At 36.3% G+C, this 16,365-nt stretch overlaps 1 protein-coding gene across 5 annotated transcripts in view; it reads right to left on the minus strand.

The window, feature by feature from the left end:
* Nucleotides 1–16,365, minus strand: part of GRIK2 (glutamate ionotropic receptor kainate type subunit 2) — a 358,302-nt gene that overhangs the window by 84,840 nt on the left and 257,097 nt on the right. The gene's annotated exons all lie outside the window — the stretch shown is intronic.

Here is a 16,365-nt window from a genome sequence, read left to right on the forward strand (position 1 = left end):
AATCATTAAAGCCACTCTGTTAAAAAACCTGGGATAGGCATTGTCTATGAAAGAACTTCTTTAAAATCTATCATGTAATCAAAGCTATCTGAATAATGCATCTATCACTTCAGAAAATATAATTTTCTTCAAATATTTCAAGCACATAAAAATTCAGAAAATAAAATATTCCACTTTTATCCTCTTAATGTGATGTTAAAACATCTCTCAAAGGTTTGTACTTGTCAAAGAAACATTTCGTTCAATTCTCCAAAATAATATTGATATGCTGTTCAAAAAAAGTTTATTGGATTTTAATTAAACATTCTGATCTGAATTATTCTATTACTTGGTAGTAAAACTAGTTCAGAAGTTTACCATCTTATTAAAAAGATGAGTATTTTTCACATCATTTTGCCATCAAGTCAACAAAACACAAACCAAGCACTCAGTGAAACTGAAGCAGATTTTTCTAGTCTTTTACTGAGAGGTATTTGAAGAAACTGGAAAATATCTTGTTCTTGTGAGGACAATGTTTGCTAGACAAGCAAAGATTTTTAAAATAAATATAAATCTGGAGACGTTATATTTAGTAGCTGAAATTTGACTGAACAATCTGAAACATAAGTACATAACTTTACCTTTTTGTTCTTGTATTAGCTTATCTAGTTATTTTATAATACTATGAAAAGAAGAAAAATTATTTGTATTTGCAAAGAAAGGAAGAAACAACCTGACACAAGAGCTGGCTTTAGGAGAAAGAAACACTGTGATCTGAGTCGTAGCATCAGTCTAGTACTGAGTCACATCCTATAGATTTAGAATTTTTCAAATCACACACAGGATAGAAAATGTCTTCTACTACTTCTACTTCTTAACAATGTTTAAAAATATATAAGAAAAAATAAGATACAAGAAAGGAAAATGAAACTGTCCTATTATGGATAAATATTGTCCCACCTTATTTTAATGCTCGATATTAGTTTGTCTGATGTAAGAATCTTAAGCTATAGATCCATTAATTAGTTTTTTTGTATGTACTACACACTTGTTTAAATGTCATGCTATTTCACCTGTTACAATAAACATCTGCAAATTGTAGAGTTACAGAATAAATTCAGGATCACTCAGGAGGTCATATAATACAGCATCCTGTTCAGGGTAATATCAAGTACTAATTCAGAACAGGAGGTTGTCCAGTCTGGTCTCAAAAAACCTCCAAAGATAAAAATTCCACAACTTCTCTAGGCAATATATTCCTGTGTTTAATTTTCCAAATGAATATCTCTTTTTTTCTTCAGGTCATGCTGAAGTGTAGACACATTACACAATATAAAGAACTATGCAGCTTTGAAAAGAGCCTGGCTCCACCTTTTTTGATCAGCTCCTAGTATTATAAAGTGTCTAGTAGAGAAACTCCTCCTGCCTGATGCTAAAAAAGCCCAGCTTCCCAAACCTTGTTTCACAAGTCTTGTACTCCAGACTCCAAGCAGATTGGTGACACTTGTTTGAGTTTATTCAGGTATTGGGGGAGCCCAGAACTGCTCACAGTAGTTACATGTGATCTAATAAATGCTATTATGGGATTAGCTGACTAGCTAATCCCATAATAGCTGACTACATTCCTACTGTAGTCAGCTGATTAGCTGACTACATTCCTACTAATGCAAATGCAGAACATTCCACCTCAATCAAGAAGATAAGTGTCAAACAAAAAGGAAACCAGTACTCAAGTAAGCTGATGCAATTTTGCAGGTTGATCTCCTTGATCATTGTTAATGAGTACTCTTCCCATTTACTCATCTCTCTTAGTGTTTATTCTAAAATTCCAGGTAAGTCTCTTTACTTAATCTCTGACATCTTCAGGTGTTTGAAACGCTTGAAAAACTAGACTTAAAATGAGGGGGTTTTAGCTTTACAAAAGCTGTGCCTTGTTTTCCCTCTTTGCTGCTACCCACAGAAAAGTTAGAATTACTCTTTGAAAACTATTGGCTTGTAGAAGTAATGGTTAGAAGTCAGCAATTCTAGCAGTCCACAGGAAAGGGAAGATTCGTGTCCAACATGATTCTACTTCAGGCATACTCCATGATAACAGAAATGAAAAATTAGTATGCCCAAAGAGCGGAGAGATCTACCTCAGAATTGTGTAATTTCATATGCAAATTATCTGAGATAGATTATAATTTATTTGAGTTCTGTAGTCATACAGTGCTTGGGAAAAAAAAGTGGATCCTTGATCTTACAAGTTTGCTAAGTAAAAATAAAAGTGAATCTTTTAAGAACAGAGTTTTTTAAAAACCTGCTCAGATAATTCTCTAATCAGATACTGAATTTTTCATCTCATGCACTGTGTGTGTAGGAAGGAGTGATCACAAACAAAGTTTCATGAGAGGGAATACCATGTTAGGTTTGGTTTAGCTATATAATTACAGTCATGAATAAACAATGTAAATGAAGACTGACTGTACATAGTACTATCTCATTGTGGAAACGGTATCCAGGGGCAAAAAGAAAGGAAAATATCTCATTATTCTGGCCTTTGAGATTGTAGAAAGTTCATCTCAGTACAAAATTCTGCCAGGTCCCTAGGGCAAGATCTATATTGACAACATAAGCATCTTCTAAGGTGTAAACTTTCCAGTTGTCTACACCATGACTGCCTGCTTTTAGAACCAACAGCAGTCTGTCTTGAGCCTGTTTGGCTTAAGGACCTTGTATGTTAACAGCTGTGTTCTACTGCTAACATCTCAGCCTCCCTTTTTATTTAGGAGCTTGATGTTTTGCACACTGGGCACAGGAAATCTTCTTGCTATGACAAGACCTAATTCTTGACCTGCAGACACCCACTCCTCCTCTCCAGAGTCCATGGTTTGAGACAAACTCAGGAAGAGCCACAAGACTAATTCTGGATATATTAGAGCAGTTTCTACAGTTTTGGTCAGTAAATAAGGATACAGTCTCACAGAGAGCCACAGCTTTCCATCTAGATGACCTTAAACAAGGTTGTAGATACAGGGTTTTGAGCTTGTAACTATACTCAGTGCAGTACATCCTGTCATACACTGACTGCTGTTTTCAGTTACTTTTACAAAAGATGTGGTCTAGCTTGTTTTATATCAATCAGCTCAATTAAAAGCTACTGAGAATGTATGTATAAATATGCACCACCCACAAATTAAAGTAGTTCTTAAGTCAAAAACCTATAGATTTTTGTCTGATAGTATATTGTTTTAAAAGTAAATTAATAGACATGCTTAATAAAGATTTAATAAGTGGAGTTAGAGACATTTTTAATTTAAGGTCTGTATTTTGGAGAGTAATACAACTTCTTAAAAAGAGAAGAAAACAGAAAAAGGCAATTAAATGAAAGAGAAAATGGATTAATGGAGTAATATTTGCAACTTGGTTTTCTTTATACCAACACATGGCTGTCTAGGAGTGTTACACAGAACTGAAATTTATACCAGTTGGCAACATACAGTTAGTCCTTGTGGGATAAAGACTGATTGACCCCATAACTAATATTTAAACGCCATTCTCATTTACTGTGTTGTTTTCATATATATACAAAAAAGCTGTGTACTGTCATTGAATCATGTTCAGCTTGTTATCCATTATATTCTTACAGAGAACCAAAAATCTAAAACAGTCTCTCTTTTCTAGGGCGGGAGGGGTGCAGGGTTTTTTTGTTTGGTATTGGTTTCTGCTGCATGAGGATCAAAAAAGCAAAACACATAGGATCTTCAAATCTGAGGCTGACACTGAATATTTAACTAAAAATCCATAATTGTTATCTATTACCATTAGAGTGCTTGGAGTTTATTTTTTTGTTTAAAATCCATACTGCCTTATGACTCTTCAACCTTAGCTCAGACATTCTGTCCCAAGTCACATAATGATTATGGAAAGGCTAAGAAAAATCTCTGTTCTGCAGGACAGTTTGAAATTATGGGATGAAAATAAAACAATAAATTCAATACTTGACCTGATGCAATCAGATAGAATACTTCTTATACACATGAAATTCTGAGTAATTTTGGCAAGCATAACGAAAGGACTAGAGATTGTAAAAAAATATGGTGCAAGTATGACTTAAAGTAGCAAATATAACTTAAAGGACTAATAGGATTATTTACTGATAGCTGTGTTTATTTAAATTACATTCTTTTCAGTGATATTACAATTGGACAATGCTGCTTCTGTGTTTTTGAAAATGAATATGTAAGTCAATTAAGAGAAAATGGTGCTACAAAAATGCTACCTAGAGCATAATGTATAAACCAACACAGCCTGCATAGTTTAGCAATATATCATCACATCTACATGTCTTTTAAAATTCTTCAGGGATGGAGACTCAATCACCTCCCTGGGCAGGCAGCCTATTTCAATGTTCAACAAAACTTTTGGTGAAGAAATTTACTCTTATACCTAATCTAAACCTCCTCTTGCATCACTTGAGACGATATTAAAGACAACTGGTCCCAGCACTGAGCCCTGAGGAACACCATTTGTGACCACTCCCCAGCTGGATTGAACTCCATTCACCACAACTCTTTGGGCCTGGCCATCCAACCAGTTTTTTACCCAGCAGACTGTACACAAGTCTAAGCCATATTTAGCCAATTTCTCCAGGAGAATGCTGTGGGAAACTGTGCTGAAGGCTGTACTAAGGTCCTGTTAAACAATATCCACAGCTAATAATAATCCAAGAACTTTACAAGGGAAGGGAGCTTTCTACTAACATCTTTAACTCCTTCCCCAGGGGGACAGCAGACTTCCCTGTGAAGCAGGTTGGGTCAGACAAATAATTGCATTGAATCACCATCCCCTCTCCATGGCCTGTAAATGGAAGTTAATGTAACTAATTTTTTAAATACCTAAAAAAACAACTTTAAGATTTCTTTTGATCTATACAAAGTCTACAAAGGAACAAGATTCATGTGTAAATTGTATAACATATTTACAGAAGTGTTTTCTGTAGCTCTAGCCCTATCCCTTTAAGGGGCTTACAGACACTAGTAACTTTAAATATCAACAGGACCCTGATAAATCCAGCTGAGTCAGAGATTAAATACAAATATGTACATTATTGCACAATCGGGACCAAAATCTGCACTATGTCAATGAAAATATCCTGCCCAATTTTTCTATAAATTTGTCTTCTTGGTTAATATTTTAAAACCTAAACATTCAATTAGCTTATAAACAGGCAAAGTAAAAATTATACAGTAAACTTCTGCTATAAGCAACACGAATCATACAGGAATAACGTCATCCAGTGAAAGTGGATATGTGATGATTTATGGAAGTTGCTGTAGGAGTTACTAGTCCTGCACTTAAATCCAAAGAAATCTACCCTTGGGGGGTTCAGGAATGAGAAGGTTGGTCATAGCTCAAATCTGAACAAAAACTAAGAAAAGTGTGTTTGTTTGTTGAAAAAAAAAAAAAATACTGCAAAACATACTGAGTATGGATCTGTCCTGAAACCTGCTGAAGACAAAGAGAATTTTTCTTTTGACTGTAATGTGATCAGGTACTTACAACAGTTCCACTCAATAATGTACAATGAAGAAAAGTAACTTAGAATTATCAGAAATATTCAAGATTTCTTAGACTATTATGTGATAATTAATGTAACTATTAACACAAGTATATTATAACTGAAACATTTGTTTCCACAGATGTGAATCAAGGGTTTATTCAAAATCAGGATATTAAATAAATTAAAAATTCAGGAAATTAAAGAAATAGTATATTACCATTTCAATTAAAAATTAGATTATGCATGAAAAAAGAGTCAAAGGTATACATACAAGCTCATCGTTGCAGCACTTGATGTATTAAATATATTGATTGCAGTCCTTAAAAATTTTTGAACATTTAGAACATTAATCCAGCCATTTTTTGAACAGAAGAAACATGGAGAAAGTGCTAAATTACCCTCAAGACTTATAGAAAACTTATTTAAAATTACTATCTTTTAATATATGTGAACTTCACACTGATTGTAGACTTTTCCTACAGTCAATGTATAATGATTTCTGCTAAATATATTAAAGTCTAAAAATAAATTTCCTGGGACTATAACGTTCTTATATATCTCAAGAAATGTATAATAGGGGAGATGTCCAAAGAGTTGCTCCATGGTTAGTTTTAAGCCACTTTTAATGAACATTTTTATTAACAATCTGGAAGAAGGTATAAGCAACACACTAATTAAAGCACAAAGGGCAGTACTTTGGAGGATGTTAGGAAGGCTAAGGAGGGCAAAGGACTACAAAGAGCTTATAAATATTAGATTAATATTTTATGAGAACAGAAGGTGGGGGTGATCTGAACTGCACAATGTTACCTAGCAATAAAGGCATTATTTATTTAGCAGATGAACACAGAAGACAGTGCTATTCATAGCAGAATGGGCAAAGAGTTAAAATGACAAGAGAAGAAAGCCAAAGGTTGGGTAGAACCAACTCAGAAGCTTTCTACAGTTTGCCTGCAAATTTTGTCCAGATATTACCCTATTAGAAACAGAGGAAAGAAAGATAAGACTTCCCCAGTAAAATTTTCCTGAATGGAAAAGGAATGTGACTGGGCAATGAGACAACTGGCTGATTTCTAGAGCAGCCTTGTAAGGGGAGGAACATTAGCAAGGACTCAATGCATGCATGTGGTGCTCTGAAAATATCTAAGCGGTGGAAAATTCCTCGGGAACATTAAGCAGCTAGAGCCTCTTGGCTGTTACAAATTCTGCCAAGGCCAGAGAGTCAACACAGTTTGTTTAAAACTGGTTTTATACTTAGAGAGTCACAACCTGTCCTGACTTCTGTCTCTGAAGCACAACTCAGAGAAACAGAGTAGCTGTTGTGTTACAAAACATTTTGCCCTCTTTTTGCTGATACAAGTAGATTGATATATCCAATATGATATTCCTCTTTGTATGACTCTCACTTTAGTGTTCTTAACAAGCTGGAGAATCTTTATTCTGCATTTGTATTCTTTTATTCCTTTACCTAGATTGTAATAAAAAATGGGTGTTACTTCCAAAACTGGGTCATTCTCAGAAATTATCATACTTACCATTTGCATTTCCCTTCTAAATAGCCCACATTTTATATCATATTCTTACTTCTTTACCAGAGAGCATTTCTGTTATTTACCCAAATATGGTTTTCCCTGAGTATATAGATTAAATGGGAGAAATAGAAAACTGACTATTTTGGAAATTTCTCATCTCCATTTCTACAAACATCTTTGAGTATCTAGACAATACATTAATATCTCATCCTGATTTTAAGAATCAAGGTTGAGGATCCAAACACTTGAAAAGAAGAACAATTTCCACAATACAAACTGAAATGGAGTGTTCCATGTTATCCTTGGTTTTGTACCAGGGAATGGAGAAAGTCAAAGTTCAAGTCCTTGTTTTTCCTCAGTCAGTAACTGACAAAGTGAGCACATGAGAAACAGGAGCACCTGTTTCCCTTTCTACTGTCTTCTTTAATTTTGACTAAAAATTCTACTAGGAATATGAAGATTTCAGGAAAAACACCACATTTTCTAGAAGTGCTTTGCTACGGCACACAACTTGTCCCAGTGTCTCACCACCCTCACACTGAAGAATTTCTTCCTAATGTCAAACTTAAATCTCCCCTCTTTCAGTTTAAAGCCATTACCCCTTGTTCTATCACTACAAGCCCTTGTAAAAAGTCCCTCCCCAGCTTTCCTCTAGGCCCTTCAGGTCCTGGAAGGCTGTTACGAGGTCTTCTCAGAGGCTTCTCTTCTCCAGGCTGAACAGCCCCAACTCTCTCAGCCTGTCTTCATAGGACAGGTGTCCCAGCCCTCTGATCATGTTTGTGGACTCCTCTGGCCTCACTCCAACAGCTCCACATTTCTTCTGTATTGGAAGTGTTCAAGATCAGGCTGGAAGGGGCTTTGAACAACTTGTCTAGTGAAAGGTGTCCCTACCCATGCAGGGGGGTTGGAATGAGATGATCTTTAATGTCCCTTCCAACCCAAACCATTCTATTATTTCCCACTAAAAAATTACATCAATGATGATTATGTCATGAACAATAATACACTTGAGGAGAGTTAAAATACAGGTAACTACTTCTGCTAAGTCTAAATCAAACCTTACCAGTTTATGACTACAGCCTGAAGACAGCCATAAAGAGCAGAAAACTTTATGGTAAGAGGGTATATTCAGAAACAGATTTGCTCCCTGTATTTCCTTTTTATTTGTTGAGGATGCTTCTAGTTCAGAAAATCTGCATCTTTTAGGATTCTGGAACAAGATATTTGGGTCTCTGTGTTCCCTCTAAACACACTGGCTACAGAGCTTAACACAAGCATCTAGTTTTCACTGTTGCTTGAAGTGTCTAAAATTTCCTTTCTTGGTTAATGACCCTGTTGTACCTCGTGTAATAGAACTCCAGCTTCACGCCAATATTTAGTTAGGGTGCTGTAAGATTATACAATTGTTATCTGCCTTATCTGTTTACATAAACTAGACAGAACACCATCCCCTGCTTGGCTGATATTACAGTAAACCTAAAGATCATTGATTGTAGAGGACTCCTATTTTCTTTTTGCCTAAAAGACAGGAGATAGGCTCATGCATCACACTGTCTTTATTGATCAATACCAGCTTCTAATGAAAATAATAATGATCATCCTGAACCATGACAGAAATACTTGAGTTTTCCTTAGAGCTCTTCCTTCTAAGTACTGACCAGCCTATGTGATTTCTTTTGATTTGAACATCTACAGATTTGCAGCCCCAAAGTTTTATTACACAAAAAAATATTTCTCATTTCCTGAAGGTTCATATTGGACAGGTGATTGACTTGATTCTCTTCAGAGCTTATAATTACAGGGTCTCCCTTTCCTGGGCTCAGTATCACTGTATTGCACCATTGCTGCTAGTTTTGGTACACTTAGTAATTGCAAAAAACATTTTTAAATGGTTCTTTCCAGGGTGATAAAACCTTTACGGGTCTTTTGCCTTCTCAGAGAAAAAGAGGGCGTGACACAGTGTCCTGCATGTAACTATAAAGACCAGACTCAAATTTATGGAATCTGAACTCCAAAAAAAAAGTGAGGCAATAGGTTCATTTGACACTAGTAAATAAAGCTTGGCACCCTCTGTATGGGAGTGAGAGGCAGTACTGGTTATTTTTATACTTTTTGCAGAAAAAGAAACTAGCTGGTTAAATGTGAAATATGGACAGTGCTAAAATGAAGTCAGTCTTTTACATAACAGCATGGTTAAACCAGAAAGCTAATCGTGTACAATGCTGTTTGTGACTTGAATACGTATAAAAGATAATGACTTAGTTACAAGCCTGATCTCAGAAGGAGCCAGTGGATAAGGTAGTGCAGCTATGGACATGCTTCTGCATATTATGTCTAGAGGTATGCACCAAATGAAGTGCTCTTAATGCAGGAGTTCATACATCATTCCACCACAAATGGGTGCTAATATATACGTATAACATAGTACATGAGCTATGATTTAGGTTCTATCAACACCCATCAGTGAAGAATACTGTAGAAAAACATTTTTATCCTTTAAACCTTTGTCATTTGGCACCAGAGAGAAAATACCAGGCATGTTGTGTTTTGGTATGAAGTGTTCTAAAATCTCATAATTATTTTAATTAAAACAGGTAGCAGCCAGAAAACTCTCATTTTATATGCTAGGATTTTACTCTAATCTCATAGTTTGCCAATGCTGTTTCTATATTACAACACTTAATTACTTCAGTGCTGCTTTTATAGCTTAATTTTATAATTTTTAAATTAATTTACTGAAAGCAATGTCAAAATTATAATAGACAATCTGGCAGTAGAAGCTGTATTCCCAAAAAGGCCTCAATTTTTAAAATAACTTATAGTTGACGGGTTTCTTCCACAGGTTCTCTTGGGAGAATTATTCTAATAATTCTAAGTGGATCTGAGTAACTGCTGCAAAAGTCACTGATAATATATTCCTCTCTTTCACTAATTACAAAGAACTTCTGGGGAGCTCTAAAAAACAAGTATTGATATTTTTTTTTTTGGTTTCTGAGATATTGCAAAGTGCTGCTGTCTTAAGGGTGCTTAAATGTAGGGACAGCGTGGTTATTCTTTAAAATTGTAGTCCAAATTCTCCAGCAGCTACACTTCCACAAAAGAATCAATAACATCAGAACTGTAGGGATTGTCCCTTCCCACTAGTTTGCTTTTGAATTTTGCTCTAATAAAATTGTTAATATTTTGAGAACTAAGGGAAAAAAAGAACACCATAACATTTCAAGATGGAAAATCCATGCCCTGTCAACACTAGTGGTTCTAATTTATCTCCTTGTCCACATCACAGATACATTTGGATTTGATTAGAATGGATTCTACAGCTGTTAAAGTGAGGTGCTATGAACTATTGAAGTACGTAGTCTTGGCATGCTCCTGAGTAATAAACCCATAGTGGTTAAAACAGCAACCCTGTCAAGTATAGATAAAACCAAAGTTCACACAGGCAAACACCCTGAGTTGAATCTGGAAAGGAAATATGTCTCTAGTGATCATTAGAAAATACAACAAGTCTTGGCCAAAATAATCTCTCTTTTACAAATGCAAGGAGAATATTACATGAGTTAGAAACTACCCCAAAGATATGATTTCTTCACCTGTGATGGCAGAGAATACAAAAAAGAGGGTCTTCTGTTTTCTATCCATATTTTTTTTACTGCTGCTCACAGTATCACTCTGTATCCTCAAACAAACCCAGAAAATAATTTGCTGAGCTTTGGTGCTCCAATTGTTTGGGCATAAAGGGATACTGCTTTTTTATTATATTGTAAAACAAGAAAAAAATGTTGAAAATACTTTGCATTCTTACTGTCATATCTCATGAAAATAATAAATAAATTATTAACATTTTAACAAATAAGATGTTCAATATGAAATTATGAGTTCAACTGAATATACAGCTCTGCCTGCATTTGAACAAACTCCAACTATTTAGGTTAGCTGACAAGATAACTAAGGGGTTTTAGTCCAGTTTGAATATGGAAAGAATATTAATAGAATAGACAAAGCTTGGAAGCCAGTGTTTCTGGAAGTCTTACATTCATGAAGTTGTAAGGATAGAATCATAGAATCATAGAATGGTTAAGGTTGGAAGGGAGCTTTTATGCTTTAAGGAATCAAAAGCATATTCTGGATTAGACCAGTTGTGATGATAAGTGTATAGTTTTGCTGCAGACTATAGACATTTACACAATTATATACATCTTGCACCAGCATAAAAAACTCAAACACACGGTGAAATGAAGAATTAATTTGAAAAAGAATGGGCAAGGAAAACCAATTTTTTTCATACAGACTGTGACAAAGACTGTCAGCAGAGACAAGAAAAGGTCACATTCTGCCATCCCTGATGGCAGAATATAGTGCTGTACTCCTAACTCATTTATCTGACACAAAATTTTAGATGAAGAGTATAATCTGAATGAATTCAGTCTTCTTTCTATTTTAAAAACTAACCTTTCTAATTATGAACATTCTTATCTCTGATTCAATTTATGTTGACTTAAAAACATATTTTAGCTAAACCTGGCAAGGGAAGAGAAGGCTGAAAGAATAGAATCAATTATCTGTTTCTTCCAGGAATGTCATCTAATTGTTTGTAATTTCTCCTGGAAAACAAAAAGAAAATTACATATACATTTTACATAAAAAGGTTTACACATAGTATAGTGAGTTAATTTAGCAGGAATACATACTAGGGAATGTCTAGAAGGTATATTCTGCAGACCTGAAGGCCACAACAGAACTCTATATACTTCCTGTCCCACTGGGTTCTGAGATTTAAACAGAGGAATCATCAGACCCGTTTGATGAAGAGTTAATAACTTAATAAATGCTTATAGAAATCCAGAAAAGGTATCACCAAGTACTCTGTGTATTCTTGCTATTGTCCCTATATACAATCCCACTTTTTCTCTTCAGTTTTCACACGGATTAATGAACTGTTTTCACATATGGTACCATACCCACCCAGAGGAGCCTTTTTGTATCCCCATCAGAGGGCTGAAGTAAGCACTGACTTGCTTATCTTTATAATATTGGATTATATTAGGAGGCACTCCTGTCTAGTAACTATGAGTGAAATAGAAATACTATTAGTAGCCATCCTAGTTTGTCTGATTACAGTTTATCCTTGGACAGCCCTGGAAGTATAAACAATACTGTGCTGAACTTATTAATAGATATGTCATAACATTATTGAATATTCCTGTTGGAGAAGATTATTCTTTTTGGTGTTGACTATTACAAATTTTGGGATGATCCTTATATATCCTGATATGACATAAACCAGGAGGTTTATAGCAGGCAGTTCCATAAAGGAAACCCCATTTGATGCTCCTTAGTTTTGAAAACTTCAAAGCAAAATTCTTCCCCACTCATTGGGCCCTCTAGAATCTGAATATTATATCATAGTTAAAAGATAGGCCTGGAACTTTCAGGAATTCCTCCTAAAAAGGAAGTCTTTTCCACTGTCTCATTCTAAACATAGTTTTAATAAATAGATTGAGAAAGCTTGTAGAGATAGACCTCTTAATCAGGTCACATTCATCAAAGAAAATCCGTGATGGCTAGCAAAGGAAAATGTCACACCTATCTTCCAAAAAAGGCAAGGAGGAAGATCCAGAGAGCTTCAAGACCAGTAAACACCACGGTCTCTGGAAAGATTATGGGAAAATCTTCCTGGAAACCACTACCAAATAGGAAAAGGACAAGGTATTTCTGAAGAGCCAAAGGAGACTTAGCAAGGACAAATTACAACTTCATTTTCTAGTTAAGACTAGATCTGTGGATGAGAGCAGCAGATGGTATCTTGAGTTTTGGTGACTGCTAATCAGAATGCCCAATAGCATCTCTATTGCCAAACTGGGAAGGTAACGCCTGGATGTCAGTGGACTACAAGGTGGAGAAAAAATTGGCTGAACTTCCAGGCTTGAAGAAGACTGAAAAATGAACAGTACTTCTCACTGGCTTGATACAAGAGCCAAAGCTGTTTAATAGCTTCATCAGCAACTTGAATACTGGAATGGAATGTACCTGAGAAATTTTCTGGGTAATGTCAAACCAGAAGAAGACAGGTTGATGGGGAGCAGGACTTTCATTCAGAGGGCATCTGGCAAGATGGAAGAACAGTCTGAACAAAACCTCACGAGGCTTAACAAAAAGCAGATGGAAAGTCCAGCAGTTTGGAAGCAGAGACACTGTGTACAGTACAGGTGGGTACTGACTGGCTGTAAAAAGGTTTTGAAGACAAGAAACTGGATGTCCTCGTGGACAGGCCAAATGGAAGTGTTCTAAAAACAATAGGAGTGTTCCAGGAAACACCGGTCCATAACCACATACTGATCTGTACTAGCAAAAGTAGATCCAGAAGGTCAGGAGAACTGTCTGTTCTTGCCTGCTGGACAATCTTGAGAGCACATCTGGAGTAGTGAGTCCTGTTCTGGACCATCCAGTAAAGAAAGATAGTAACATAGTGGCTTCCAGTAGAGATCTTCAAGACAGTCAGAGAACTAGAGTACATGATGTAGAAGACAACAATAACAGAGCTCAGTTTCAGCCTGCAGATATAAAAAGAGTGGATGATCAAGCTGCTGTTTTCAGCTACCTGAAGTGTAGGTAGACTCAGATTCTTCCTGGAGATGAACAGAGAAAGAACAAAAGGCAGGAAAAAAAAATGTGTCTGGACATGAGTTTTTCACAGTGAGAGTGCTTAAGTACTGGAACATGTTACAGGGAAGTTGTGACATCTCTATCCTTAGAGATTTCCAAAACTTGAACATGGCTCTGGGAAACCTTCAAAGTTCTTCTGCTTTCATTGTTGGGGACTAGAGCAGATGACAGCTAGAAGTCTCTTCCAGCACAGTTTATTCTATAATTCTATCATATTCTCTAGGAAACATGTATTTACATGAGAGAACCAGACTGATGTCAGTAGCATTTGTTAGCACTGCTCAAGTGGGGCACAAGGCTGTTATTTAATGTGCCCAGAGGAATTACCAAGCATGTTGCCCTTGTGTACAAGGATGTAGGAAACACGGACTACAGGCGAGTCTGTCTTCAAGCATGAGCTTCAGCTCTGGGCTATGCAATGGAACAGACATAGCCAATGACACTGGATGAGTCTCTCTGATGTGTATGACCCAACAAATATTAAAATATTTTCCAGGAGCTTCAGATATTTTATAAGGACCAGGCAATATTTTTGAGATTTTTAGCAGAGGATGGTTATGCCTCTGAAGGTAGGCATCTCAGAAATCAGACACATAAAATTCCTAATGATTTTATAGGAATATAGAGTGGTTACTATATTCAATTCTAGGAATAAGTATTTCTTAGCATATGGAAAATATTATCATAAAAAGTTAAACACATTAAGAAAAATATTTTTGCAAGTTTATACATGAGAAACTTTTAAATATTAGATGGAATAATAGAGCTTATTGTTCATTCAGTCAGACAATTACCACTACTACTTAACCAAGTAGAAACTAATGCCTCAGGAGCCCTGTTCTGCTTTTGCACAAAACAGGTCTTGTGGGAGATAAATACCATATTTATGATGGAAGCACTCTTAGTCTGTAACATCTGTGTTAGCAAAGTTAACAAAAATTGTCACAGTAGCAAGTATTAGGACCCTTTGCAGACTGTCTAAAAAGCTAAATAGATGTCCTGGCAATTTAAGCAAAGGAAGCCCTTTCTTTCTCTCTAATCCACTTCAAAGCATGTTCAGGATCAACCTTGAATATACACTAACTGTACAATCCCAAAGCAGAGATTATTTCCTGCTGAAAAACATTTTTTTATTATTATTTTTTTAATTTTGAAGATCTTTGTTTTCAGCAGCATCATTTCTGAAATGTAGATTATTAAAAAGAATCTAGCCAGGAAAACAGGGAAATATATAAGATACAGTATAAACCATATAACCCAAAACTTCATGGGCAAGCTGGCATAGAGTTTTGTTTCTTTGTCATCTGATATCACTTTCCTCTAATAAACAACTACATTTTTACTAAGAATTTTGAAGCGAGATGATTTTGTAGAAGGCAAGCAAACAGTGAAGTACAATATCCAAATCCACACCACAACACCCAGACACTAAAGTTAGCTTTCACAGCACAAATCAGCTTTTATTCAGCCTAAATGCACTGTGTTGCAAACATGCATTGCAAGCAGTCTAGAAATCTCCAAGGGTTCTGATAGTCTCCCTTTCCTAAATGATCATTTCTTAATTTCAGGCAGGCTACCAGCATCATCTGTATATTCTCCTTTTGTCTTTCTTATTGACTGGAAGGTCAAATTCATCAGTTTAAACTATCTTCACTGAATTTAATCTATCACACATTATCTTGCCACAAGGATAATAAGAATATTCATTGTCACTTTAGTATTGGTGACATAGGGTAATTGGGGGGGGGAAATATAATTTTATGCCTAGAATTTTATTTGCTTACTGCAATCAGAGAACCATAGAATCAGAGAATCATACAATGTTAGAGGTTGGAAGGGACCTTTGGAGATGATCAAGTCCAACCCCCCTGCCAGAGCAGGACCACCTAGGGCTGGTCACACAGAAACACATTCAGATAGTTCTTGAAAGTCTCCAGAGAAGGAGACTTCACAACCCAGGGCTCTATAACACTCACAGCAAATAAGTTTTTCCTCATGTGGAGGTGGAACTTCCTGTGTTCCAGTTTACATCCATTGCTGCTTTTCCTATCACAGGGCATGACAGAAAAGAGATTGGCCCCTCCTTCTTGACACCCACCCTTCAGAAATTTATATACATTAATAAGATCCCTTCTCCATCTTCTCTTCCCTAGACTAAATAGCCCCATATCTCTCAGTCTTTCCTCATCAGACAGGTGTTCCAGTCCTTTCATCAGCCTCACAGCCAGCTGTTCGACTCTCTCAGGTAAATTTCTGTCCCTCTTGAACTGGGGAGCCCAGAATTGGAAACAATATTCCAGATGAGGTCTCATTAGGATAGAGTAGAGCAGGAGGACAACCTCCCTCAACCTGCTGGACACACTCCTCTTAATGCACCCCAGGACACTGTTGGCCTTCTTGGCCACAAGGGCACATTGTCCCATGGATAACTTGTTGTCCACCAGGACTCCAAGGTCCTTCACCACAGAGCTTCTTTCTAGCAGGTCAACTACTAATCTGTGCTGGTGCATGTTGTTATTCCTCCCCAGGTGCAGGACACTTATTCTTGCTGAACTTCATTAGGTTCCTCTTTGCCCAGCTCTCCAGTCTGTCTAGGTCTTACTGAATGGCTGCCCAGCCTTCTGGTGAGTCAGCCAGTCCTCCCAG

This window comes from Apus apus, chromosome 3 (assembly GCF_020740795.1).
Source record: "Apus apus isolate bApuApu2 chromosome 3, bApuApu2.pri.cur, whole genome shotgun sequence".
Lineage (NCBI taxonomy): Eukaryota > Metazoa > Chordata > Aves > Apodiformes > Apodidae > Apus > Apus apus.